Here is a 25,238-nt window from a genome sequence, read left to right as displayed (position 1 = left end):
CGGGGGGGGTGAAAAATCCACACCCCTGAGTGGCGTTGTTAAGCTGACCTATGCCCCGTGTAAACTGTGCGAGATTTGACAGAAGAATTCTTCCATTGACTTAGCTACCACCTCTCGGAGAGATGGGTTACCTACACCAACGGGAGGACCCTTGCTGTTGGCGTATGTAGTGTTTACACTGAAGCGTTACAGCAGCTTGACCAATATGGTTCCTGTATTTGCCAGTCTGTTTTTTTTTTTAAAGTGTCCCAAGCAATGGGGTTTCCACTATTCCTTTGGGGAGACCACTCCACAGATCTTGCTGATAGGAAGGTTTCCTGATATTCAGTCTGTACTTTAGAAATAACAGGCAAGATCCTCCACTGGTGTGAACCATTGTAACTGCATTGGCATCGGCAAAACTAAACTTTTGAAACTAGTTAAGGGCCAGTCGTTGCTTATTTTATTCTCTGATTGCATTTCCCATTCCTCAGCTGTGTTTGCCATTTGGCTACGTTGCACCCAGGAGCCAAGGGAGACCAGCTGGATATGTATGCATCCGATGAAGTGAGCTGTAGCTCATGAAAGCTTATGCTCAGATAAATTTGTTAGTCTCTAAGGTGCCACTAGTACTCCTTTTTTTTTTTTTTTTTTTTTTTAAATGTATATCCTGGGTATTTCTGCAGCCACTTTCACTATGGCGTCTAAGGGCAAAGCAGCTCAAAAGAGGGGGTAAGGAGATATTGATTAAAGTTGGAGCTTCCAGCAACGCTGTGCGTGTTCCTGCCGTACCCTATGTCTTGTGTTCTCGCAATATAAAATATTGCTGTTCAGAGCTGGTGGCCTTTGATGCCCACGTTGCACTGGGGTAAATGAGAGCCCACAGTGCATAGCAATGGGGAATCTGCCCACTGTTTGTTACGTCAGCGCAAGATCCAAGTCTGGCCCTCAGGCTCCTTGTGGCGAAGTGCTGAGCACCTTCAATTCCGTGGTTGTTGCAGGTGCCTGGCACCTTTGGAAATTAGGCCACTGGTTACAGTAGCTTCCCTTATACCCCTTTGTAACTGACAACCATCTCTGAGTTTGGGGAGTCCTGTGCAGAGAGGAAATGTAATGCTTGGAAACGCGACTGCTCCCGGTGGTGTAACTGGCGTGGTACTTTGCAATGTTAAGTAAGGTTGTCCCCGGGGTCCAGAGGGAGAGGATCCATAACCTGCTTGCTGCTGTTAGCTGCGACCTAGCAAACAATGTGTCAGGTCCTCCTGCTTTGTTCTTACTGGGCCTGATTTGGATCACACATCAGTGGCTGTGCAAGCGTTGTGCCATTGACATCACAGGATGAGATTTCTTTATTCAAAAGTACTTAAGTGAGTTAGGAGCCCATGTCCCATTGACTTTTAGTGGGTCTTGTGCTCCTAACTCACTTTGGCTGCCTTTGAAAATCCCATCCAATGGGCCAGCCTGGTGTAAGTGAGTGTCAGCGTCAATGGCTAGTGTACACTGGCTGAGGGTCTGGCCCATTGGATACGTGCACCTTTTGCAGATTCTGTCTCCTGCCAACGAGGTGAGCTGGAGGTTGCATCAGGGCTCTGCCAGGGAAGGTACCAAGCGGAGCAGCTGTTGTCATGCTAGCTAGGTAAACAAACAAGTCCTGACTGGAGTGCTAAGTCTTTGGTGGCACCTAATTAGCACTGATGATGTTTGTTTGCTTTACCAATGTGGATCCTTTATCACAGGTAATTAGGGAATGGGCAGGCCAGAGGGGGCTGTTTGCATTTAGAGTGGGGAGGGTGGGGAACAAAATACCTTGGCCTGCTGCCTGACCTCTTCTTTCTTTTGTTTTCGGTGTGAAATGCTACGCCATTGCAGGTACAAGGGGCAGATATTGTAGCAGCAGGGTTACAAAGGGTGGGATAGCAGGCAAATTAGATTCCCCCCAACAAAGGACATGGGGGGCTGGTGTTGCAAAGGAGGGAGGCCTCTTCTTCCCTCCCCAAATTCAACCCCTTAACTTGTGTTAACTAGGTGAAATTCACCTCTCCCCCTGCCAAGCTGGCATCGATGGAGTTTTGGGGGGTGCAGAATGGAATCCATCCCAACTGGTGGGCACGTAGGCCAGTCCCTTCCCGTTCCAGCTCCTGTGAGGGGCACAGTGATGAATGGACCGTTCCAGCCATGGCGCCCACGTCCCTTCCACCTCTCCCTCCCCTGTGCTGCGCTCTCCAGAACTGTAACTGAGTCCCCTTCTTCAGCAGGGCATGGCCTCCCTTCTCAATTGCCAACCCTTGGGCAATGGAAGTGCCCCAACCACACCACACTGGGTTCCTCGGCGGGGTGGGTTCCATGCACCGAGGTGACACCTGCCATTCCGAGGTTTGGGGGCAGCATTTTGAATCCAAAGCCCACCAAAAAGGGCCTGTGACCATGATTTTTCTGCTCTGATATTCTCTACTCTTTGCACGGATGCATGGTAGCCGGATACCCTACATCCATTTCCATTGATCTCTCGGCGGTTGGGATTTCCAGGGTGCAATGGCACCAGTGGATTTGTGAATCACCCTGCTCCCTTCCGGGGGCATGCACTCAAATCCAGATTCATGAGCGGAAGTTACTTTAGGTAACCACCTCCCCAGAGGGTTTGGCATGGTTCAATGCCACCGTACGTCTTCGCTCAGGAGAGATCCATGCCTGGACTAATGGGGTGCTGGGCGGGTTGGGATGGAAGGCCCAGAGCTGGAATGGTATGGGGGAGGCTGCTGGTTGAACTGAGGGGCATTAGCATTAATGGAATTGCATAAAGTGGCCAGGAACTGGAATAGTTGAGAAGGGAGGGGATTGAAGGGCATGGCAGAGCTATATATATGCAGGACTGCGGGACAGGATCGGGCTGCATCCGCACAGCAGAGGGACCTTCTGTCAGGTCAGAGGTGCCTCAGGAGAGGTGAGGATGGTTTGCACAGCCCTTGCCCGCTCTGACTCAGACCAGCACCCTGCCAGTCCCTTGCTTCTGCATGCCCTAAATTCACTCCGAAATCTTAAAAGCATATTGATACCCCTGTCTGTGACATTCATCTTATTTGTGCTTTGAGTTCGCTGGAAGAGACTTGACCGATCCATGTTATCGGAAAAGAACCTTGCTTTTTCACTGTGCTCTGATCCAAAGGAAGTTGAAATCAGATGTGAAGAGGCTGGAGATGGGAAAATCTGGGTCTAATCAGCTCATCTATATTCCCTACCGATGCTTGTACGAATGGTAGAACAGAACCTTCCCCGTCAAAGTTCAACCATTGCTGCAGATTAGATCAATTGGTTCTACTGGAAATGCTGTAACCAGGAAGAGATCTTTCCAAAATTGCCATTTTGCCCATCCCCAACGCTGTTGGGGAACCCAAGAAGGATGCTTAGCAGATGGCAGTTCTGCATGGAAGAAGATTGGCTGCATTGATTCCCAATGTGCTGTCAGCATTGTTTTCTGAAAGGTATTCAAAATGAGACCTTGAGCAGAGACAATATTGCATTTTTGTTTGTTTAATCTAAAATGGCAGTTCTGTGGTTTTTTTAATATACCTTCTGCAGATCAATTCAGCTGCATCCCTTTAGTATAATTATTCCCTTATTAAAACAAGGCTTTGCTCTGAAATCAGCAAGCTGGGAAATGTTCACCACTGAGACCTCAATTTCCAAATGAGCCATATGAAAAAAAAAAAAAAAGAAAAAAAAGACGGGTTTATCGTAATAGTTCTAATTGCCTACTACATTCTTGTACCTCCAATCAGTGCAGCATGTAAGGTATGAAATAATGTCTGGATGGCTTTTCCCCAGGGGCCAGGCACAATTATGTACTGCTGATGTCATAAAGAGTGGGATCATGGGTCCCCTCACTTCTAGTGAATTGCTACATTTCTTTTTCGGTTGGATTTCAGGTGCTCTGCAAGAGAGAGCTCTCTCCAGCATCTGTGTGTTACGTGCAGTTGTCCATGCAGACTGTGATCTACTCAGGACATGGAACACCCTTTCTTGTATATCTGGAAAGCAGCCAGGAGATTGCGGGTGCTGCTTCAAATAAATAATCATGAAAAGAAACAGCTGTGGGTTTCTTCTTTGGGGACAGATGTTGTGGGGCGGGGGGAGACTGTGAATTAAGTGATCCAGATTGCTGCAAGGACTTGCTCCCATCAGAGGATTTTGCAATTGACTTCTTTAGGAGCAAGACTGGTCCCTCTGGGTCAGTCCCGAACCCTCTTATAGCAAGAAATCCAGCCAGATCATGGAGCTGCGCATCTCTGAATTAACATGGTACAAGCTAGGTGTGTCTGGTGGAGTTTGCAGGGCCATTCAGGAAGGTTGATGCCTACTATTTAGATGGACAGCTAAGAGACCGAGCGAGCCCCCACTCACTGGATCTGATGATTTGTGTGCAGTGGCTTTTTGTTGTCCCAGTTCTGAGAGGTGAAGAGTTCTGGTTCCCTTGAGGGGTACAGCAGCACATCCTGCATATCCAGTCTTGCGGGGATGTGCTTGCACTTGGCCCTTCATTTAACCTTGCTCTATGCAGTTCATCGCATGCAGAGGTCTTTCAGTGGGCCATGTCCTAAGTAGCAGCGTTTCAGGTGGGTGGGAGGTGGGCAAGAGGTGTATATATTTATTAGGCACTCAGCTGCTACAGCGCCAGGTCCACACACAGGAATTGCTAGGTGGAATTCTCTGGCTTGGGTTATAGAAAAGGTCAAATGGCATCATCACTGTGGTATCGTCCAGGATTCAGGCTTTCAGGTGCTCCTGCAATGCCAATAAATAATACTAGTGCTCCTTTCTGGTTTTCAAGTCTATCAATCGTATACGTACTTACCTAGCTAGATATGATTGTTTATTGCTTGTACTTCATAGGTCCTAGGAGCTGGAGTCATGGACAATAAGCCCGTAACACTAAGTGCTGTGCAAACCCAGAACAAAGAGCTGACAGCCCCTGCCCAAAGAGCGGGCAGTCTAAACGGAAGACAGGAGACAACAGGTGGAGACAGACAGATGTGCTGTTTCAGTTTGGTTTGAAATGGGCCAAGCTGGGACTCTTTATGGATGTGCTTAAAAATTACGAGCTAAGTGCCTCTGTGCTTGCGAGAGTGAGTGTGGGCTGAAAGGTAGTTACAAACCCCGCTGCTGGTTGCTGATCAGACATGCCGTCACCTCTCTGGGTTCCTTATTAACACGTCCCTTCCCCGTTCTGACTGTACCCGACTCTCTCCTGCGGCCAGCCGACTTCTCATTTGGGTCATCATCACTTTCTCACCTTCTGCCCCCCCACGGCCAACAATTGTGACTGGTGATTGTTTTTCAAGCTCTCCGTTTGTTCAGCACCTTGCACAATGGGAGCCTGGTCCGTGCAACTGCAACATAAATTATCATAAGCACAGCAGATCTTTAGATCAACCCAACCCAATCCCCGATCGTTGCCTGTCAGATGCACCGTAGCTGGATGTCACAACTGGTAAGGTCTTTATTACTCTGACGAAGGGGAAGCTCTGACTTTGCCCCTTTAAATGCTTTCCCCTGCGAGGAGAGTTGAAATTTGCTGAGAGGTAGTTCTCTGCTCCCGTCTTGGCTCTTTCTGCGCTGGTTTCCCAAGCCTGTGGCTCTGAGCAAACGCCGGGAGATGCAGTGGTGGTTTGTGCCTATTTTTAGGCCGTGTGGAGGGCCCCTTCATTCCCTGTCTGGAGACTCTGTCTCCTCGTGCAGTTGGCAGCCGGTGCTCCCGGCCGGATCACGCTGCCTGCCTGCACATGGCTTTTTTAGGTTTACAAACATTACAGCCTCGTGCGTGCATCACCCCATGAGTCATCAGCCCCGTCACGATTGCAGGACTCGCAGAACGAGGCACCGGGGGGAGGGAGGAGGCAGTGTGTATGTGCGCGCCTTCGTTTGTGGTGGGGGGGGTGGAAGGTGAGAAAGTGATGATGACCCGAATGAGAAGTCGGCTGGCCGCAGGAGAGAGTCGGGTACAGTCTGAACGGGGAGGGGACGTTTTAATAAGGAACCCGGAGAGGTGACGGCATGTCTGATCGGCAACCAGCAGCGGGGTTTGTAACTCCCGGACGCGGCACCCATTACTATGGCCAGTCTGTCCAACCAGACCCGAGAATCCCCCTTTGCTTGGACCCCTGCTACTTTTTGGAGGGGGGAACATACAGTAGCACAGGCGTGCTCGGGACAGGGGAGGGTCAAGGGCAATCAACAATGGCTAGATTATTAACGCGATCCGCGCAGCAGCCCAAGGATCCAAGCCCTCTTTATTTCTATCCAGCGCCTGGGTTTTTCTTTTAAAAGAAACATTTAAAGGGACATTTAAAATATTGTTGGGAGGAAGGAGCTCTAGTGACTGGGTAGATTAAAACTCTCACAACCCCAGTGGCCTTCAGTTTTGCTGCTGTTGCAGAAATAGGGGAGAGGGGAAAGGAGAGGTAGAGACGCAGGAAGGGAGAGTGTCCCCCACCCAGATCTGTTCCTCTGCACCGAGCCCAGTTACAAAGGGGGGCGGCAAAGCAGAACTGTGATGCACTGGGGCTCCCTTGTTGGTGGGATATTCAGTGGCCCAACTCCGTGGCCAGGCTTCGTTTCCCATCCCCCTTTGGCTGCGCTGCTTTGAGAAGAGCAACAGTCCCTCCTCCCCGGCTGCAGCCTTAGGAGCGCGCCTTGTGCTATTTTTAGCTGCTTGTCTCTGGGCGTCAGGGAGAAGCAGCAGTCGGCTCTGTCTTCATCCGCATGCAAACCTTTCCCTCCTGGCTTGGGATCTGCGGCAGGGACCAGGGGAGGGCAGGGGTGGAAGGCGGGACAGACCCAGGGGTTAACAGGCTGGTTGAAACAAACCAGGTTCTGCCTTCTCTGGGATTGCCCCAACCTCGGTCTCTTTTTTGCAGCCCCTGCTCTGCCTGCAGAGTGTCCTGGCAGCCATAATGGAAACATGTTGGCCATGGAGGAATGCAGAGCTCTGATTAGTTCCTTCTGTTCCATGCGCCTTGATTGAGGCCTCTTAGCTGCATTGACTCCTTTTAACTTGCCTAGGACCCTAAGTCAGATGGGATGTAGGTCGCTTTGACAGCATGCTTGAATTATGGATGTGCTTGCAGCATGCCAGATCCTGTGACCAGGCGGAAAATGGCTGCAGAGGCCAGACAGAGCTCAGATTTATTGGAGAAAGGCTGGAGGTGTGGGTGGAGGGGATTAGAGATCTTCCTTGTTACTCTCCTAACTGCAGAGCTGCCCCGGGCCACAGCACCGACCCTCCGTCATCAAAGCTTTCCAGCGCACATACATCAATCCACGGGAGGAGCTGTAGGGCTCGGTAACAAGATCTGCAGCGTTTCACCTCTAGGTCAGCTGTGAACTTGGCTGGCAGTGATTGAAAGCGTTTAACATACGATGGCAGCTCTGTAGGAGATCAGATTTCTCTGCTCCAGCTCTGCATTCCAGAAGCCACCATTCCCCTTGGGGGTGGTTGCAGCGGAGAATCTGGTGGATCATGGGACTGAGTTCCCAAGTTTACCGTTGGGACAATGCTGCAGGCAGCATGGGTTTGTGTGTGTGTGTGGGGGGGTGCTCTAGTGTAGACAGGGCTCAGGTGGCAGCTGGTGTTCTAATCCCTGTGTCTGCTAGGTAGGGCCAGGAGATGTGGTGGTTATAAAGCCGGTGGCACTAGTACTACCACTGGTGGGAAATGTTAAGGGGAAAGGATGATTAAAATAACTTTAGTTGGCACACACCTTGCATGGGCAATTATTTTTGAATAACTGGATTGATGTAGGTAAGTGTAATGTAAGGAACAGCTTGAACTCTTTGTAGATATAAATTTGTTAGTCTCTAAGGTGCCACAAGTACTCCTTTTCTTTTTGCGGATACAGACTAACACGGCTGCTACTCTGAAACCTGTCTTTGTAGATAGACGCTGGACCATGCCCCCTCTGAGAACTGGGAGCTGAACCCAGGAGTCCTGGCTGTCTGGCTGCTGCTCTAGTCACCAGAGTGCACACCCAAGAGTACTGGCTCCCAGCTCTCCCCTGCCCTAATCACTAGACCACAGTGCCCAGCCAGAGCTGGGTATAGAACCCAGGTTTCCTGACTGCACTGCCTCCCTAATCACATGCTTCTTAGCCGAGCATCTTTTACAGAAGAGCCCTGGTAAAAGAGCTGGGAACGGAACCAGGGCCAGTCCATGCTTTCGCGGGCAAGTGTACTGCTGCACGCACTGTGGTCACTAAGAGGCAGATAGAGAGAACTAGCAGTATGTGAATTAGCAACCCACTGGAGAAACTGCCAGACACTATAAGAAATGGAGTCTCCCAAAAGTTATTGGTTGCATGCTGTTGTCTACATGGCATGTGCCTGTCTCCGTCTAGCCTAGAACAGGCCCCTGAAGTCCTCTAATTAAGAACCTCAGATTCAAGTGGAGAGATCTCAGTGCCGTATGGCTAAGGGAGGAGGGATACCATGGGGAAGCTGCACTGGAAAGTATGGGAAGGATCTTCTGCTTTGGACCTTGTGGCCTGGGTTAATGGCCATTAATTATGTAGATACCCTGTGTGGATTCCCTGAAGTGCTACTGGAAGGCATCATTTCCCTGATTTCAGAGTAGCAGCCGTGTTAGTCTGTATTCGCAAAAAGAAAAGGAGTACTTGTGGCACCTTAGAGACTAACAAATTTATTAGAGCATAAGCTTTCGTGAGCTACAGCTCACTTCATCGGATGCATTTCGATGAAGTGAGCTGTAGCTCATGAAAGCTTATGCTCTAATAAATTTGTTAGTCTCTAAGATGCCACAAGTACTCCTTTTCTTTTTATTTCCCTGATTGTGAGCATCAAAGGTGACATGGTCCATGCATAGTAATGAGATCACAACAGCCTTTAATCTGCTGCCATTCTCCTCCCTCTCTTCAGCCAAGGCCCTGAGATCACCACTCTGCCCAGTCAAAGGGACCCTGACCACAATCTAACTACTGCCCTTCTGCAATCAACACCTGAGGTGGAAGGGCTAAGGTAAAAAACCTGCAGTGCTGGGGGACCTGGGTACAGTGCAGTAGGTCCATAGCCGAGACCAAACCTGCGTCAATTTCACTGTGTGCACGGAAACAGGTCCCCATCTGGTGTCCTTGGGCATCGCTCCATTGAAGTCAGTAGAGTCAGATCCCCACTAGTGTAAATGGGGGTGTCTGCGCTGGAGTCAACGGGGGCAGATCCCCAGCTGGCATAAATGGGCCTAGCTCCTCTACTGACATCTGTGGAACTAGGCTGAGCCCTTGGCCCCAGGGCTGAAGAACAGTTTGGAAATGTGGTTGAAACCTGTTCAGTCCTACATCTCCTGCAAAGACAAAGCTGGCTTTTAAGGGCATCTGGGGACAAGTTGATTTTCTGACCAGGTCCCCAGTGGAGTTTTGACAATGTTGAGAGAAGATCCTAAGATCAGAGTTTAAGGTCCAGTTGTGCAGCGGCCAGGGACTTAAGGAGATGCAAGGTGAAGAGTATGCAGCTCTGTAGTCGAGGAGCTTCCAGGTGTGCAGTGAATTTTACCCCCCTGTGCTCACTCTCTTGGTTGCAGAATGAGACCCGAGCATGCAATTGCTGGAGGAAATCAATATAAGTGAGAAACCTGGTGTCCCCAGGGACGGAAAGACCACCCTAGTGGGAAGAGCTGAGCCAGTGGCAACAGGGACTCCCTTGGCAGCAAGCCATGGGCGAGAAGTTTAATCTTCCCCCACCTTGCCTGCATGCGACACACACCAGCTGTCATGTGCCTGCTCCATCTCATGCTTAGGCAGCTACTCCTTCATAACGTGCTTTAAGCCTCTCCTGAGGAACCAGGCTACCATCAGAACAACTCATCAAGCAGCGACCCACAGAGGCATCCTGGACCTAGTTTGAAGAGCAAAAGTGGGAGGAAGCAGAACTTCCACCTGCCCCAGAGCATTATGGGGGAACTAACTCTGCAGTGGCGTGCACTCCCTCCTCCACCTGAGTCTCTGCATGTCCTCCCCCAATTCTATGGCAGTTTGGTGGCCAATCCTTCACGGCCTGCAGGGAGAACGGAGGCAGAATGGGAACTTCCTGGAGGGCGCTGATAGTTAGCACTCAATTAAAAATACTCCCAGTGGCTTGGGCAACTAACATGGGCAAAACATACTGCAAACTCGAGGCCGGGGTCTGTTTTAAGGGCCGAGCAATCCCGATCATGCAAGATCAGAGATTATGGCACAGCTTTTCTCCAGTTGTCCCAGAATTTGGGACTGGAGCGGAGTGTGGTATGAGAGGAATGGGGCAAGTCAGGTGTCGTGGATCACTGTTTGAGTGTTAATGGGTTAGTGGACCGGGGGAGAGGAGTTCAGTGGTATTTGAATGGGTCCTTGTTTTTGTCTGTGAGGGAAAATGGTTAGCAACCCAAGCTTATCACTGTGGTCGTATTTTAATCCATCTGAATGGCAGAGACCCCTGTTTCTGTGCCGTGCTTCTGCTTCAGGTAGAAATCAGTAAGTTGAACTGCATTAGCCTACAGTGTGTACCTGAGTGGGTGTTCCTTTGAGTAGCTCTGTTGCTGTACATCTGAAGTGTCTGACTCCTGCTGCCATCACCTCTGATGGTGACATGTTATGGTCTCAAGCTAAGCAAGAGCTGGCTTGGGCACTTGGACGGTCACTCTGAGTCAGCCGACGTCCCCAGCTGGATGCTGTGTGGCAGGCGGTGGTGTCTTTTAGAGGAGAGTTATTTAAGTTTCCAGTTGAATAAGCCGCTCATCCTTGATCCAGTTGCTGTATGCCATTTAAAGGCTGCTTCCATTCACCCCAGAGGTAGCTGATCATCCGTTTGCCACTGTGCCTCACTTGAAAGCCACTTCTCTCCCTCAGAACTTTAAACTGGATGGCTCAGGATGGTGGCCGTGTAATGAACAACTTTTCCCCTCCATGATGCTAGTTCAGACGCAGTTCAGATCAGCCGTAACAGAAATCTGTTCCCATCTGGGGGCTCTTTGCTGATTTAGGCGGTTCCCCATGGGAAGGATTCTCACCATCCCAACTAGCATGTTTCTGGGAAGCTCAGCAGATGGGCCAAAGGTTGTGGAGCCAGGCAATAAGAAAAATCATCTCTTGACTTGTAATTAAAGGTCACTGCCAGAGGAATTGCTAGTGATGTTCTGAGAAACCACTGCCAGGGAAATGTAGACTCCTGTGATGTCTTTGTTTTGGTCATCTGTTACAAGGTGGCTAGTTCTGGACATTGCTATACTAGCAGCAGAGGGTTTGTGTCTATTGCATCATGTTAGCTTATAGTACCTTTGTCACAGTAACATGGTTCCCCCTTTGTATACGAGGGGAGCAAAGAACATCAGTCCCTGTTATTGATGGCTAGTTACTAGGTTGATGGCCCCAAGGTAATGAGTTTCCCAGCATCAGCAAGGAAAGCCGCAGGGAGAGGATTGAAACGTGTATGTTTTGGAGCTGACCTAACTCGGTAGGTTGGCAGTTGGGCGGGGTACAGTTATGGCTGGGTTAGATAACACATTCGGGGTTGCAATGGGTTTTTGGGGGGGGTTTGGTAGACAGTTGGGAAGGTCAGGGGTCAGCCATAAGAAATCTTTGTTCAAAGGGTTGCGTTTCTGCTGGGGAATTCTGAGCACCAGTTGTATGCTCTGCCTAGCCCGTTCCGTGGTGAAACGCCCATGGCATTCGGCATGAGCGGGATCACGCTCGTGAGCAGTAATAATCGGAGATGAGCCGTTATTGGACCTGCTAAGCTAAATCTCTTCTGGCGCTGAGGGAATCCAACTCTAGCATTCCCCAGATCTGAACTGGCCAGCACGGCAAGAGAGAGATTTAGAATAAGGGTGAAAGAACAGAAGCAAACATCGTTTCCTCCTTACTGCATCAGGGATGCAGCTGTCATGTTCCCTGTGAAATCAGGTAGAATCCTCCATCTGGGTTACAGCCTTAAACCCTGTAAGGGCTGAGTATAAGTGCTGTGGCAGTCAGGGTCCAGTGCAGCGTGTACTCTGAACTGTATTATCCGGGTGAATGCAGAGATGGCAGCTAAAATCCTTACTTAGCCTTTATTATACTTCTCAGCCTGAAATCATTTCATGAACATTAACAAATTTAATCCTTGCACTATCCCTTGGTGTAAGTACTTATTGTTGTTTGGGTTTTATCATCTCTCCCTCTTCCCTTTTTTTTTATTCTGTATAGATGGTCTAGAATCAAAACCTTGGATTCAAACAGCCCTTTATCCATTCAGTTTTTGTTAGGGCAGATGCAGGCCCTGGTTCAGCAAGGCACTTGGGTGTCTGTTTAACTTTGAGCACATGTTTAAAGTTAAGCACATGCTTAAGAGCTTTCTTGAATCATGGCCACAGTTACAGATAAACAAATTAGGGGACAATCCAAGCCTGGTACTTCAGCTGATCAGCCATGAGGGTAAGGAAGAAACTGGTCCACTATGACACATTGCTCAGTTAGGTGCATTACGGGGGATTTTATGCTTCCTCTGCAGCACTCTGGCATGTGAGCCAAGGTGTTGTACTAGATGAAGCCTTGTTCGGCTCTGGCAGAATTAGCGCTTTGAGTTTACATGGGCTACTGACTTTTGGTTGCCTCAGTCTGTCACGAGACACCATTGGCCTGCTTTTCACAGGTGCTGAGCATCCACAGCTCCCGTTGTCTGCAGCTGGTGCCCAACCGTTCTGGAAGCTAGGCCCACAGTGCATGAAGTTGGGCACCCAAAAGCTTAGGCACTCAAACTAAAGGCCCCTTTGAAAATGTGGCTAGTACACCTTTCTCTCTGTTGAGCTTGGCCATTAACCATTGCATCCCACCCAACAAGTGTGTCTGCTTTGCAGAGAGGTTGGGAGAAAATAAAGCCACAGAGAGTTGGAGGGACTTTATCAAAGTCATGCAGGAAGTGTGTGAGAGAGCTGGGCATTGCAGCTAGGTCCCTAGATTTCTAGTACCACCCTTCTTCCCTGTGTTCTCAGATTGAGGTTAACTCAGGAGTAACTCCAGTGTGGCTACAGCAATGAGCGACAGCCACATCCGGGGCAGTCACTGGGAACCTGAAATGGTAACACATGATTGCTCTGCCTAGCTGCTGAAAAGAAAGACAAGGTGGGTGTGATGATATATTTCATTGGACCAACTGTTCTGTTCATTCCCTCTGGGACACCTGGCAGGATACTGGGCTTTGGTCTGACCCAGTATGGCCGTTCTTATGTTCTTAACCTCCTTTGGTGAGAGAAACAAGCTTTCAAGCTACACAGAGTTCTTCTTCAGGTCTTGGAGAGGTACTGAGGCCAGCTCAACTCTACACACTTACTTTGGTATAACTGTGTCTCTGAGGGGTGTGAAAAATCCACGCACCTGAGTGACATCATTATACTAACCATACCCCCCTGTGTAGACAGCAGCTTCTCCCGCCAACATAGCTTCTACCTTTCACGGAGGTGGAGTTCTTAAGCTGACTGGAAAACTCTCTCTCCTCTCGGCTTAGAGCGTCTTCACCAGACACGCTACAGGGGTGCAGCTGCACTGATGCAAGTTTGTGCTGTAGACCAGCCATAAAAGTGTTACAGCTAAATACAAGATTGAAGAGAGAGTTTGACATAAGTAGTTGGCACCTATTCTCAGGGACCATTCAAGGTGAAGTGGCCTGTTTACATCTCTATAGCCATATAACAAAAAGTGGGGTTTGTGGTTATAGATTGTTATGATAAACCATAAATTCAGTGTCTTCATTAAGACCATAATTTATAGTGTCTAGCAAAGTTATTTATTTAAGCTTTCAGGTTTGTCTTTTGAAAGCGTTCGCAGGTTTTCTTTGAGAATGAGGACTAATAGATCAGATACCGAGTTACCTCTTTTTGAAAAGAGTTCACCCACAGATGACCGGGTGTTTTTGCCTTTTGTCATTTTCCTCAGCGAGTTCATCAAGAGCGTAGTGACTGTCTGGTTTCACCCACATAAATATTGTTGGGGCATTTAGTGCACTGGATGAGATACACCACATGTTGTGATAGGTGTGTGTAGAACTCATGGATCTTGAAAGGTGTGTTGTGGGTGGTGGTGATCAATGGAGATGTGTCTGCAGGTTTTGGATCTGTTGCTATGGCAGGGTCTGGTGCTGCTTTGAGTTGGTGGGTCCTGGTCTGTGGGGAGCTTGCTTCTGATGATGAGATTGGGGGGTGGTTTGAAGGCCAGAAGAGAGGGTTCTGGAAAGATTTCTTTCAGGATGGGGTCCCCATTGAGTATAAGCTGTAGTTGCTTGATGATGTCCCATAGGGGTTCCAGTGTGGGGTGTGAGGTCGGAGGGTTTTTTTTTTCTGTATTGAAGCAGGTTCTCCCAAGGTATTTGGGTAGCCTGTTCCATAATGTGATCTACTTCTCAGGTGTCCTTGTTTAGTGAAGGCAGTTTTGAGTGTGTTAACGTGCATTTCCCGAGCTTTCTCCTCAGAGCATATTCTGTAGTATCTCAGAATGCTGAGATAACATTGCTTGGCCGTAGATAACAGATTTCATGGTGTGTTTGGGCTGGTTACTGGATCTATGTAGGTAGGTGTGGCAATCTGTGGGTTTCTTGTATATAGTTGTCTGTAGGGTTCCGTTGCTGAAGCTGATCATGTTGTCCAGGAAGTTGATGCTGGTGTGGGAGTGTTCCAGAGAGAATTTAATGGATGGGAGATGGTTGTTGACGTTGTGGTGGAAGTCTATGAAGCAGTGTAAGTCGTCTCTCCAGAGAATGAAAATATCATGGATTGTATGTCAGGCTTATCGTTGGTTTTGTGGTGCATTTGTTCACAAATTCTTCTTCAAAATGGCCTACGAAAAGGTTGGCATATTAGGAAGCTGTCCTAGTACCCATGGCTGTTCCCATGGTTTAGACAAAGTGTTTGCTGTTGAATGTAAAATCATTATGGGCTAGGATGAAATGGATGAGTTTGGTGATGTTTGGGATGGATCTCTGAGGGTTGTCCATTGCCTTGTAAATATTTGAGGCAGGCAGCTGTGTCGTTACTGTGAGGGATGTTGGTGCGTAGGAAGGTGACATCCATGGTGGCAAGGATGGTGTTCTGAGGGAGATTGTTAATGTGGCAGAGTTTGTGGAGGAAGTCAGTTGTGTCCTCGAGGGAGCCGGCCCTTCGTGTGTTGAGTGGTTTGAGGATAATTTCTGTGAGTCCCAATATTCCTTCAGTAAGAGTCCCGTGGCCAGCTATGATGGGTTTGCCTGGGTTCCCTTGTTTGTGTATCTTGGGAAGCAGGTAGACGATCCTGGGGTGGGTTCATGGGGGATGAGTTTGTAGAGTTTCTCTTGGAGTTGATTGGGGAAGAATTTGATGATATCCTTAAATTACTCGGTAAACTCTGGTGTGGGGTCGTCTTTGGGTTCTTTATAGTGGGTGATGTCAAAGAGTTGTCTGTTGGCCTCATTAACGTCATCAGCACGGTTGAGGAAAACCTATCTGCATGAGAGGAAACTTCTCCCTACTCAATTGCGAGCTACCTGTAGAGCTGGGAGGGGAAAGCAGGCAAATTTGCTCGCCACAACCCGCATTTATAGGGCCTTCCGTAATCTTCTCTCCATCATTGCTTTTGTCCTCCCTTTACTGGTGAGTCGATAGATGGGGCCTGCTTTTCAGAAGAATTGAGCACCCACAATCCCAGCTGAGATGAGTGGGAGCTATGGGTGGTCAATGCCTCTGAAGATGGGGCCGAAAGGGGGAATCTCTGTTGAAGTGAGTGGAGTTGCACCAGGGATTACTTTGGCCCAAGGTGGTAGTATAGAAAGGGCAGGGGTTTGCTTTCCCCCATGCTCTCTCTGGAAGGGAGGGAACAGTTCACCTTGGTGCACTGATACACACTCTTTGTATCTGCAAAAGTCTGGGAAAGCAGCGGGTATTTAATAGAACTGCCACGTGTGATTTACCCACCATGACACTGCAGATTCCTCTTGGAAACTGGCTGGAAAATCCCTTCTCCCAGTTATGCCAAAGCGTCTCCTGTTGCAGCAGCCGTGCCATTGGACTGTCAGGACTGGGCAGAGCATCCTACTGATGCCATTCCTTACCTAGTTAGAGGGGTCTCTGTTGAGCAGCATGCCTTTTCCAGGGTTTAAATGGAGTATAAATGTATCCAGTGAGCACCATGAGGATATAAAGGGAGGTAGGGTGTCAATACCTGCTCTGGAGCCTGGCCAGCACATTGGGGTTAATATTTTTCTCTCCGCAAGCTCATTAAAAACCACAGGAGATCAGGACCTTGGTTTTATGGTGCACCCACCTGCGCTGACTCTAGCAATGCTGGCATGCTGCCAACTCTGTTCAGCGTCCCACTGCAGTCTGACGGGTTGGAGTCCATAATAATAAACAGGAATGATTAATTAATCCTCTGAGGGATGCTGATCAGTATCATGAGCTCCCTTTTGCTGATGGGGAAATTGAGGCCCTGGGAGGGGAGGTGACTTGTCTAAGGTCGCACAACGTGTCAGTGGCAGAGGTGAGGCACCATTGTAACCCTGCAGATATGTGGGTGTCTTGGGTCTTTTTGTGTTGGGACACATGTGCCGGCTGTGTGCGCAGGCTTACAGCTGTGTGTGGCCTTGTATCTGTGTGTGTGTGTGTGTGTGTGTGTGTGTGTGTGTGTGTTGCAGTTGTGCATACATCTGTGTGTGCGTTTCTCTGGGTATGCCTGTATTTGAGCCGGGAGAGTGATTCCCAGTTTACATAGACCCATATCTGAGCTAGTGCCTAACAATAGCCGTGTGCCCATGGGGGCACAGGTGGCAGCTTGGCTAGCTTCCCAGGTACTTACCCAGCAGGCTGGGCGTGGTTGTACTCAGAGCAGCTAGTTCGTGGTCACCTGTCCCACTGCAGACATACTGCTGTTTTTAGACGCTAGCTTGAGCAGACGTAATGCGGGTAGGAATCTATGCGAGCTGGGGGTCGCACCGCCCAGCACAATCAGAGACGTACCCAGTGTGTATGCCTGTATGGTTTTATGTGTGTGTGTATGTGTGTCTGTGTCTGTGTGTAGGGGGCAAGGTGTCTGTGCTTATGCCCACATTTGTGTCTGTTGTGTGTGCCTGTGGGTATGCACACACGTGCATGCTCTTTGCTTGTGTGCATTTGTTTTTGAGTGTGAGGGTCCATGTCTGCATGTGCATGTGCCCGTTGTTGTTTGCGGGCCTGTTGTGTGTCTGAATCCATGCTGGGGAAGCCGCAGCCCCTCCTCAGAGCACTGCATGGCCACTCGGTCCCTGGTTTCCCCACCCCTAGCGCACACAGTGTTCAGCTTCAATCTGCGGTCGCTGAACAAGCGGCTGGATTGGATTGTTTGTTTCGAAGGAAGTTTGGCGCTGATGGGAACTGGGGAAACGCCGCTCGGCTGCCAGTTTGGCAGGTTTCCTGGTCAGGCGAGTGCTTGTTAGGGGTGCTTTAGGGACAGCCAGAAAACGCTGACCCGTACGCTGCACTGTATGTAACCTATTCGAGTTTATACAGCTTTGGGGATAACAACCGTCTGGAAGTCCAATCTCGGCAGTATCTCTTTGCCCCATCTCTGCACGGATACATCTCCTGAACGTGGACAGACGCTGTTGGAGTCAAGTGTTTTGTCTGTTGTAACCAGGGGAAAAACGTACACGTTTAGTTGGGAAATCTGGATGATCCAGTCTCTCTCTCTTTCTTTCTCTGCAGCAGAGAATAGAAGTAGGAAATAGAGCTCTGGGTCAGTTTCCTGGCTGGTGTAAAGTCCAGGCAGTTGGAAGAGTTTAGCCAGGGATGAATTTAGCTCGGTGTCTGGTGTGTATATGTGGTGCAGGGCTGATGTGTGGAGCAGGATTACCTTGTGAGAGGTTACGGGGTGGGTGCGCAGCTCATGTGTAGGACTGGTGTGCATACATCTAGGTTGATGTATTATTCTACTTTATTTGGGTAGCACTTTGGAGCCGCAGTCCTAGACTAGGACCCCATTGTGCTAGGGACTGTACAGACACAAAACAAGACAGTCCCTGCCCCGAAGAGTTTACAATCTGCGTATGAGATGAGAGACAACGGGAGATGGGTGCTGCAACATTTGTGAGTGTGTGTGTGGGAAGGAGAATGGGGTTGGTGTGTGCATCCCGGGCTGGCGCGTGTTTGAGCGTGGTGCCGCCTGGTGGTGGTGCGTGTTTTTGTATCTCTATGCTGCTAGCAGTTGCATGTGTGGATTTCAGTGGGGTAACACCGGAGTAGTGGAGTGGTCAATCAGGGCCAGAAATACTGAAGCGCTTTGGCGCGAGCCGTGCTATGGAAGCTGTTGTTACTTACTCGGAGAACTGGCATGAGCCCAACGCAACTGCTGTTTCTCTCTTAAGCTGTGGGCTGTGTAGCTTGGGAAATAGCGCTGTGGATCTACTTGGCCTCGAGATGCTTTTATTCATTAGGTCTGGTCTCTCGGGACAGTGAAATTGCAGAATGTTTTGAGGCAGAGAAGATTTACCATCCTAGGGAAGGCAGCGTGTTCTACTGGGTCAGGAGTTAAGGACCCTGGGCTCGATAGCCACCTTTGCTACAGAGCTGCATGGCAACCACGGACAAGTCCCTCCTCTCTGGGGATGTCTGCACTGAAAAAAGAGCCTATGACACTGGATCCTCGGGCTTCAGGGCTGAAAAATAGCCATGTAGATGTTCCCACTTGGGCTCCGAGTCCCTCCACACCTCACCGGATCTCAGAATCCAGGCTCCAACCCGAGAGGGACCGTCTATGCAGCTAATGTTAGCCCCGTGAGTCCGAGGCAGTTGACCTGGTTTCTGTGGCTCGGTGCCGCGGGTTCTTCTTTGCAGTGTAGACGTCCCCTCCGTGCCTCTCCTCCCATGATCTTATGTTTCCTTTGGGTGGCAAGCTGCGTTTGCACCTCGGACTCAGGTGCTGTTTATGGCAAGGTCTCAAAGCATTGATAAGGCGGGGAGCAGTCTCCTCACCCCCATTTTACAGGGGAGAGCCGTTGAGTCCCAGAGAGGGGACTGCCCGATGGGGCCTGCTTCTCCACTGATTTTTGCACCTGGTTTAAAATGAGCCCAAGACAAAGCCCACCCCAGAAGATCAATAGCTGAGACCCAGGCCTGTGCTTTGGATACCTGCCTCTCGCCCAGAAACAAGATTGATGCATGACTCAAAAAGCATCCTGCGTGATGCCCTGGAGGCAATGAGGCGTTTCTTCCCAGCTCTCCCCTACATGCAGCAGTTGCTGCTTGCTTGGGCAGCTGTTCAGAACTGGGGAATCCCCGGCTCGCCTGTCTTACTCGCTTTGACACAGGTCCTGGGAGCTCTTGCAGCTATGCGAGGAACTGCACCAGCAGAGCCCTAAGTCAGCAGCATCACCACATGCGATTTCGTCTTGCTGCAGCCCGCCAGAGATGGCTTCTTGGAGGCTGAATCGCTGGAAAATAGCCATTACCCTGCTTCTCTCCTTTTCGTCACTTCTCTGCGGAGCAGGGTGGGGGTGTGTATGGGGGACTGCTAATGAGTCACCACCTCCATCTGAGCACATGGCACATGCCCCAAGAAGCAATTACAATTAGCCTTGATGAGGAGAGCAGCCGGAGGTTCGGAAAAGTGAATCATTGGCCTTTCTCTTCATGACTGTGTGTTGGAAATGAGCGATCGCTGAAGTCATTAGCAGCACAAAACAAGGGGGGGGAACAGAGAAGAGAGGGGGAATATATATATAAACGAAGGAAGCTGCTCGCCCCAGACTGTCAGTTGCCAAAGCAGATGTGGAAGGTATGTGTGTCGCCCACCCCCAAAATGTTTTGTATCCCTTTAAACGTGTGTCCTGAGTGTGCTTGAAGTGTTACCGGGGGAGGAAGGTGTTTTAGAGATCTAAGAGCAAGGGGAAAATGCCGTGCCCTGGGAAGCAGTGTGGGCTAGTAAATTTTGGGCTGGATCAGAATTTGGGAGAGCTGGGTTCTGCCACGAGCCTGCTTTGGTGACCTTGGGCAAGTCACTTTTTCTTTCGCTGCCTCAGTTTCCCCAGCTGTAAAAGGTGGATTGTGACCTGAGTTAATGGGGGGTTGGTCCTGCTTTGAGCAGGGGGTTGGACTAGATGACCTCCTGAGGTCCCTTCCAACCCTGATAGTCTGTTATTCTATGACCTCCTTTCTAAAGTGCCTAGAGACCTACAGATGAAAAGTGCTGTACGATATCTAGGTGGTGGTCTATTTAGCAGCAGGACCGATAGGCATGATTTTATCTTCAAAACACTTTCTGAACGATTAAGTAATCTACAGAACATACTCGGAGAGGCTGGTCTGTGTCATAAAGGTGAGGAAACTGAGGCACAGAGCAGGGGAAGGGCCTGGCTTTAGCGCTTTGTACTGTAGTGATCGTTCCTTGCAAGTGGGGTAGTTAGAAACTCATGCCCAGATCTGGGTTTAGGAACCAAGGATTCATAACTCCTGATCCAGCAGTTGGACTGTGTGGGGCAGTGCTCACAGTTGTCTGTTGGTTGCTAGCAGTGTTTGTTTCAGGTGCCGTCAGCTTCCCTGACAACAGGCAGCCGTGTATTGCACAGGGGACCTGTCAGCACTTGCCTGTACTGGGGCATGCTGGAATCTCCACCTGCTTTTAATGTAAAGGTTGGGTACAAAGAGGGAATCAAACCCCAGGCAGAAGGGGCACGTGGCAGCCTGTGAGATGCCTCATGCTGCCGTGCCAGTCTCTGACCTGTGTCCCACCAGCTGGGACGGGACGGATCCGGGGACCCTCTGCTGTGTATGTGATCTGCTTGGATGGGCAGAGCTCAGCTTTTCATGGTGGTTTGATTGTGGTAATTACAGGGGATGAGAGTGTGTGTGTGACTAGGTATATTTACGTGGGGGCTAGACATTATCCTGGCATTTATATAGGGAGCGAGGTGCAATTAGGGGTGGGCATTACTCTGCCTTTCATATAAGGTAGAGGCATGTGCTTGGGAGCTTTGATCTGAGTAGTTATAAGAGGAGATGATGGTGTTTTGTAGCCTTAGTGAGATTGTTCTTCTGGGCCCTAATTCTTCCCCCCAGCTCTATGTGATACAAGTAGCTCCCATTGACTTCAGTGGAAGTTGTACCGTGGCTGGGGTGAATAGGGCAGCTGTTGTTTGTAGGGTTATCCCAGCACCTCCACATTGGAGGAGGAGTTAGACTGGAGTGAGGGCCTCCTTTATCAGCCAGTGGTAAGATTTGAATGGGTTTTGCATTTATTCAGAGCAGGGGGTTGGTATGGAGGGGGTAATTTGAAGGGAGGGGTTATTCTGTCATCTAGGGGAGCATTCTCCAGGCATCTGTTAGACAGATGGGATGTTATCTGGGGATTTAAGGTGTGCGGGAGTTGACTTTTCCCCTGAGATTTGCTGCAAACCCCTTTCCCTTGGTTGGAACCTAATGGAGTCTGTCCTGTGGGCTTCCTTGTCTTCCTTCCTGTATCGCCTCCTGTGGGGTTTTTTGGGTCGAGGGCTGCCCGAATCGCCTTCCCTTCAAAGCAGCCCTAGGCACAGCATTGAGATGTTCTGAGTGGTGGATGCAAGCCGGGGTGGGCGCCGGGAGGCACCGGCTCTCAGCGTAGCGGGCAGAGGTCAGCTCATTGTAACTGAGTGACTAAGGAGTCACTCGAATGCAACCCCCTCTGCGTTCCCACGCCGCCGTGGCCAGGTGATGCAATCAGCCTTTAGTAACCAGTAACTGGAGTGAGTGTACACCACGCATGACTGCTTTTCAGCATGCATCTGTCTCATGCTTGGGGACCTGCCTCCAGGGTATGGGGGACAGATGGAATATGGCCTTCAGATCATTTTCTGTGGCATCCCTGATTTCTGTTCAGTTATGCTACAGCTTGCGAGTGGCTGGTCTAGCACAGTGGGTCCTGATTCTGATGTGTCTCTGGTTTGGGCTGCATTGCAATGACTCCTGATTTGCACCAGTGTGTGGGAGAGCAGAATGATTCCTCCTCTTTCCTGGAGGCGGTAAGTATTTGGGGAGCCAGAGCCCTTCCCAGTAGCTTTCCCCCATGGATTTGGTTATTGCAATGTCTATCGCAGAAGTGGGGTATGTGTGACAGCTGGTGTTTGGGACATATTGTCATGCTGCCACAGAGCGGGTTGTCAGTGACTGGAAATCTGGCCAACCCACTCCACTGGGCAGGCAGCCTACAACAAACCCCACTGTATGTCTTCTGCTCCATGCTATTCACCCACCCGACACTGAGCTGGAAAGCTGATCTGGTGGTTCAGTGTTTGTGCTGGGGGAAGTCAGCTGAGTTTGCGACTAAGAAGAGACTTGGAGCCCAGAACAAAAATAGAACACATTTTTTTAGTTTGCACAAAAAAGGGTTTTTTTTCTCCGCCCCCTCCCTCTTTTCTTTGGAACTTGCTCCATTGACTCGACTCAAACAGCCGCTGTGCTCCCAAGCCTGGAAAGCGTTTCCTTCTGGAACGGCCCAGCTGCCAGTTGGCTCCTCCTGAGCTCTCTGGCTTGCACTTCACGCTGTGCCGATGATGTGATAGGAATCAGAGTTACGACCTGGGCGCTAGCATGAATGAAAAAGTCAGCTGTGCTGTTCGGAGCAGCTCTAGTCAAGAGGCCATTTGGAGGAATCCATGTGTGCTCTCTGCCAGCGGAGTGCCATGCTCCACATAACCGGGGGAGCCAAATGTTGCTCTTTTGGCTTCAATGGGAGCCAGAGGAAGAAAGTTGTAGTAGTTAAAGCAAAAGGCCGGAGCGACATAGTTACACCAACTTGAAACTCCCATGTAGACAGCGCTGTGTCTTCACGCCGACCTAGCTCCATCTCTTGTATTAGCGACGCTGATGGGGGAGCGCTCTCCTGTTGGCGTGGGAGCGTCTTCACTTAAGCGCTGCAGCGGCACTGCTGCACCAATGCAGCGTTTTAAGTGGAGACCTGCCCTCAGGGCATCAGTGCTGCAGTCGGAGCTGTGACTTGCTGCCATGGAGCGGGTTGCCAATGACTGGAAATCTGGCCAACCCACTCCGCTGGGCAGGCAGCCTACAACAAACCCCACTGTATGTCTTCTGCTCCGTGCTATTCACCCACCCGACAGCATATGTCGACGTACCGGAGCTAGCTTCAGGCTATGTCTACACTAGGAACTTCAAAGCACTGCTGCAGGAGCACTCCCAGCGCTCCTGGTAATCCACCTCCACGAGGGGAATGGCTCCTAGCGCTCGGAGCCTGTCCACGCTAGCGCTTTAAACCGCTCACACTTGCTGCACGCAGGGGTGATTTTTCACCCTCTTGAGCCTGCAAGTTAGAGCACTATAAAATGTAAGTGTAGACAAGCTCTTAGCCTGGCTAGCTCAGGAACCGAGAGCAGGGCAGGCTGAACAAACCTGTTAATGACTCAAGCGGCTAGCCTGTGTCCTCCTGATTGCACATCTACTCCTGATTTGCAGTGTAGACGTACCCTCCGTGACTTTCCCAAGGTGACACGGGAAGTCTGAGGCAAGGCAGGGAATTAATCGCAAGTTTCCCAAGTCCCAGGCTAGTGTCTTAACTACTGGATCATCTTACCTCTCTTATGATGCCCACCGTCACTGACTTGCCATGCGACCATGGGCAATTATGACTCTGTATTACTGACCTGTCTAGGCTAACTAGCCTTAAGCCAGGAGCCGGGTTTCCTGATTACTAGTCCAACATTGTGTTCGCTAGACCAGTGCTACTCAGAGTTGTGGTCCGGTCCGCAAGCCATCAGCTGCCAGTCTGTGCGCACATTGGAAAAAAAATTTGCTGGTCCCCCACATCAGATAGCTTGAGAAGCACTGCGCTAGACCACACTACCTCTTCAAGTTCCCTTTCTCCGCATCTGTAACGTGTTCATGGGGATGATACCTACACCTCAGCGGTTTGCAAAGGGTCGATTAGTTAATAAGTGCCCCTCTCTATATTGTATGTAGATAGGATACAGGAAGTTCTGGGGTCACAGTTATTTCTGACTCTCAAGTAGTGGTGTGTGAAGATGACAAGATCTCAGAGCATTTCATGGGCTTTTGTTCGGGGACATTTTTTTGTGGCCTATTCATTTAGCTGGTGAAAGATTTTTTTTGTTTTGGCCTCAAAATATGCACAATATCTCACTGTCATAAGAATCAGCACAGACATCAGCCTTCATCTAAATAGAATGTATACATTCTGTGTCTGTCCCTCTACTCGGGTCTCCTTTTCACTCAGAAAAAGGTCTTCCCCCCCCCCCCCACTATTTCTTGCCAGCTGATGTGAAATGTGAAACGCATCCCTCTTCCGTAATCCATAGACCCCAAAGGTCTTTGCGAAAGAGAAACCAGTATCAATTATCCTCTTTTTAGAGTGGAAACTGAGGCACAGAGAGAGGAAGTGACTTGCCCAAGGCCACAAACTCAGTGGCAGAACCAGGAATTGAACGCAGGTCCTCTTCTTTCTGGCCCGGGGCCTTAGCCACTCGGCCATGCAACCCTAACTTCTGTTTATAGAAGATGTGCTATCCAATGTGTGCACATCCCGGCACCATTCAGGAAGCCTGCCGGTTCCTGGGCTCGCGTGACCTCATTTTGCATTGTATTACACAGGATCCAGATTCCTTTGGCATGTCGGAAGCGCAGGCAGGTGTGGTTAAAAAATAATCTCCTTTGAACTGAGCTAGGGGAATGAACATTCCTCCTCTCCGCAGAACCTTGCGTCCTTCATGGATGGATTGTGTTTCGTGGTGGGAGATCTTTCCCTTCCCAATGATAGGAATGGCTTCAATGGGTCATGTGGATGAATTTCACCCTGCATGGGTAGGTCTGCCCATACGAAGACCCTTCAGGCCCCTGTAGTTACCTATTTTTGGTTAGCCAGGAGTGTACTGTCTTGTTCACTGAGTAGTACAAGCTCCTTGGGCAAATGGTTTCATCCCTCTCTTTCCCCTGTTGCTCGTCATCTGTCTTATTTTTTAGGTTGTAAGCTCTTTGGGTTAGAGATGATCTCTGTGTCTGTACAGAGCCTAACACAGTGGGGCCTGGTCTCAGTTGAGGCTTCTGTAATACAAATAATAATAGTATAGTCATCTGTTCTTAGAGCCAGAGCCTGATCTGCAGTCCTTACCCATGTGGATAGTCTTTATTCACATTGTCCTACAGAAGTCAATGGGACTGTTAGCATTAAGTAAAGGTTATGCAAGATTGACCAATAGTCTGTACTGGCGAGGAGTTGCAATGAGACCCTCAGCAGGTAAACAAAGTCAATGAG

At 49.7% G+C, this 25,238-nt stretch overlaps 1 protein-coding gene across 6 annotated transcripts in view; it reads left to right on the top strand.

Moving 5' to 3' along the window:
- TET3 (tet methylcytosine dioxygenase 3) overlaps positions 1 to 25,238 on the top strand; it is a 161,964-nt gene that overhangs the window by 35,865 nt on the left and 100,861 nt on the right. The window lies entirely within an intron of this gene.

This window comes from Dermochelys coriacea, chromosome 26, assembly GCF_009764565.3.
Source record: "Dermochelys coriacea isolate rDerCor1 chromosome 26, rDerCor1.pri.v4, whole genome shotgun sequence".
In the NCBI taxonomy this organism is placed as follows: Eukaryota; Metazoa; Chordata; order Testudines; family Dermochelyidae; genus Dermochelys; species Dermochelys coriacea.
This window is presented reverse-complemented; position numbering and strand designations above follow the sequence as displayed.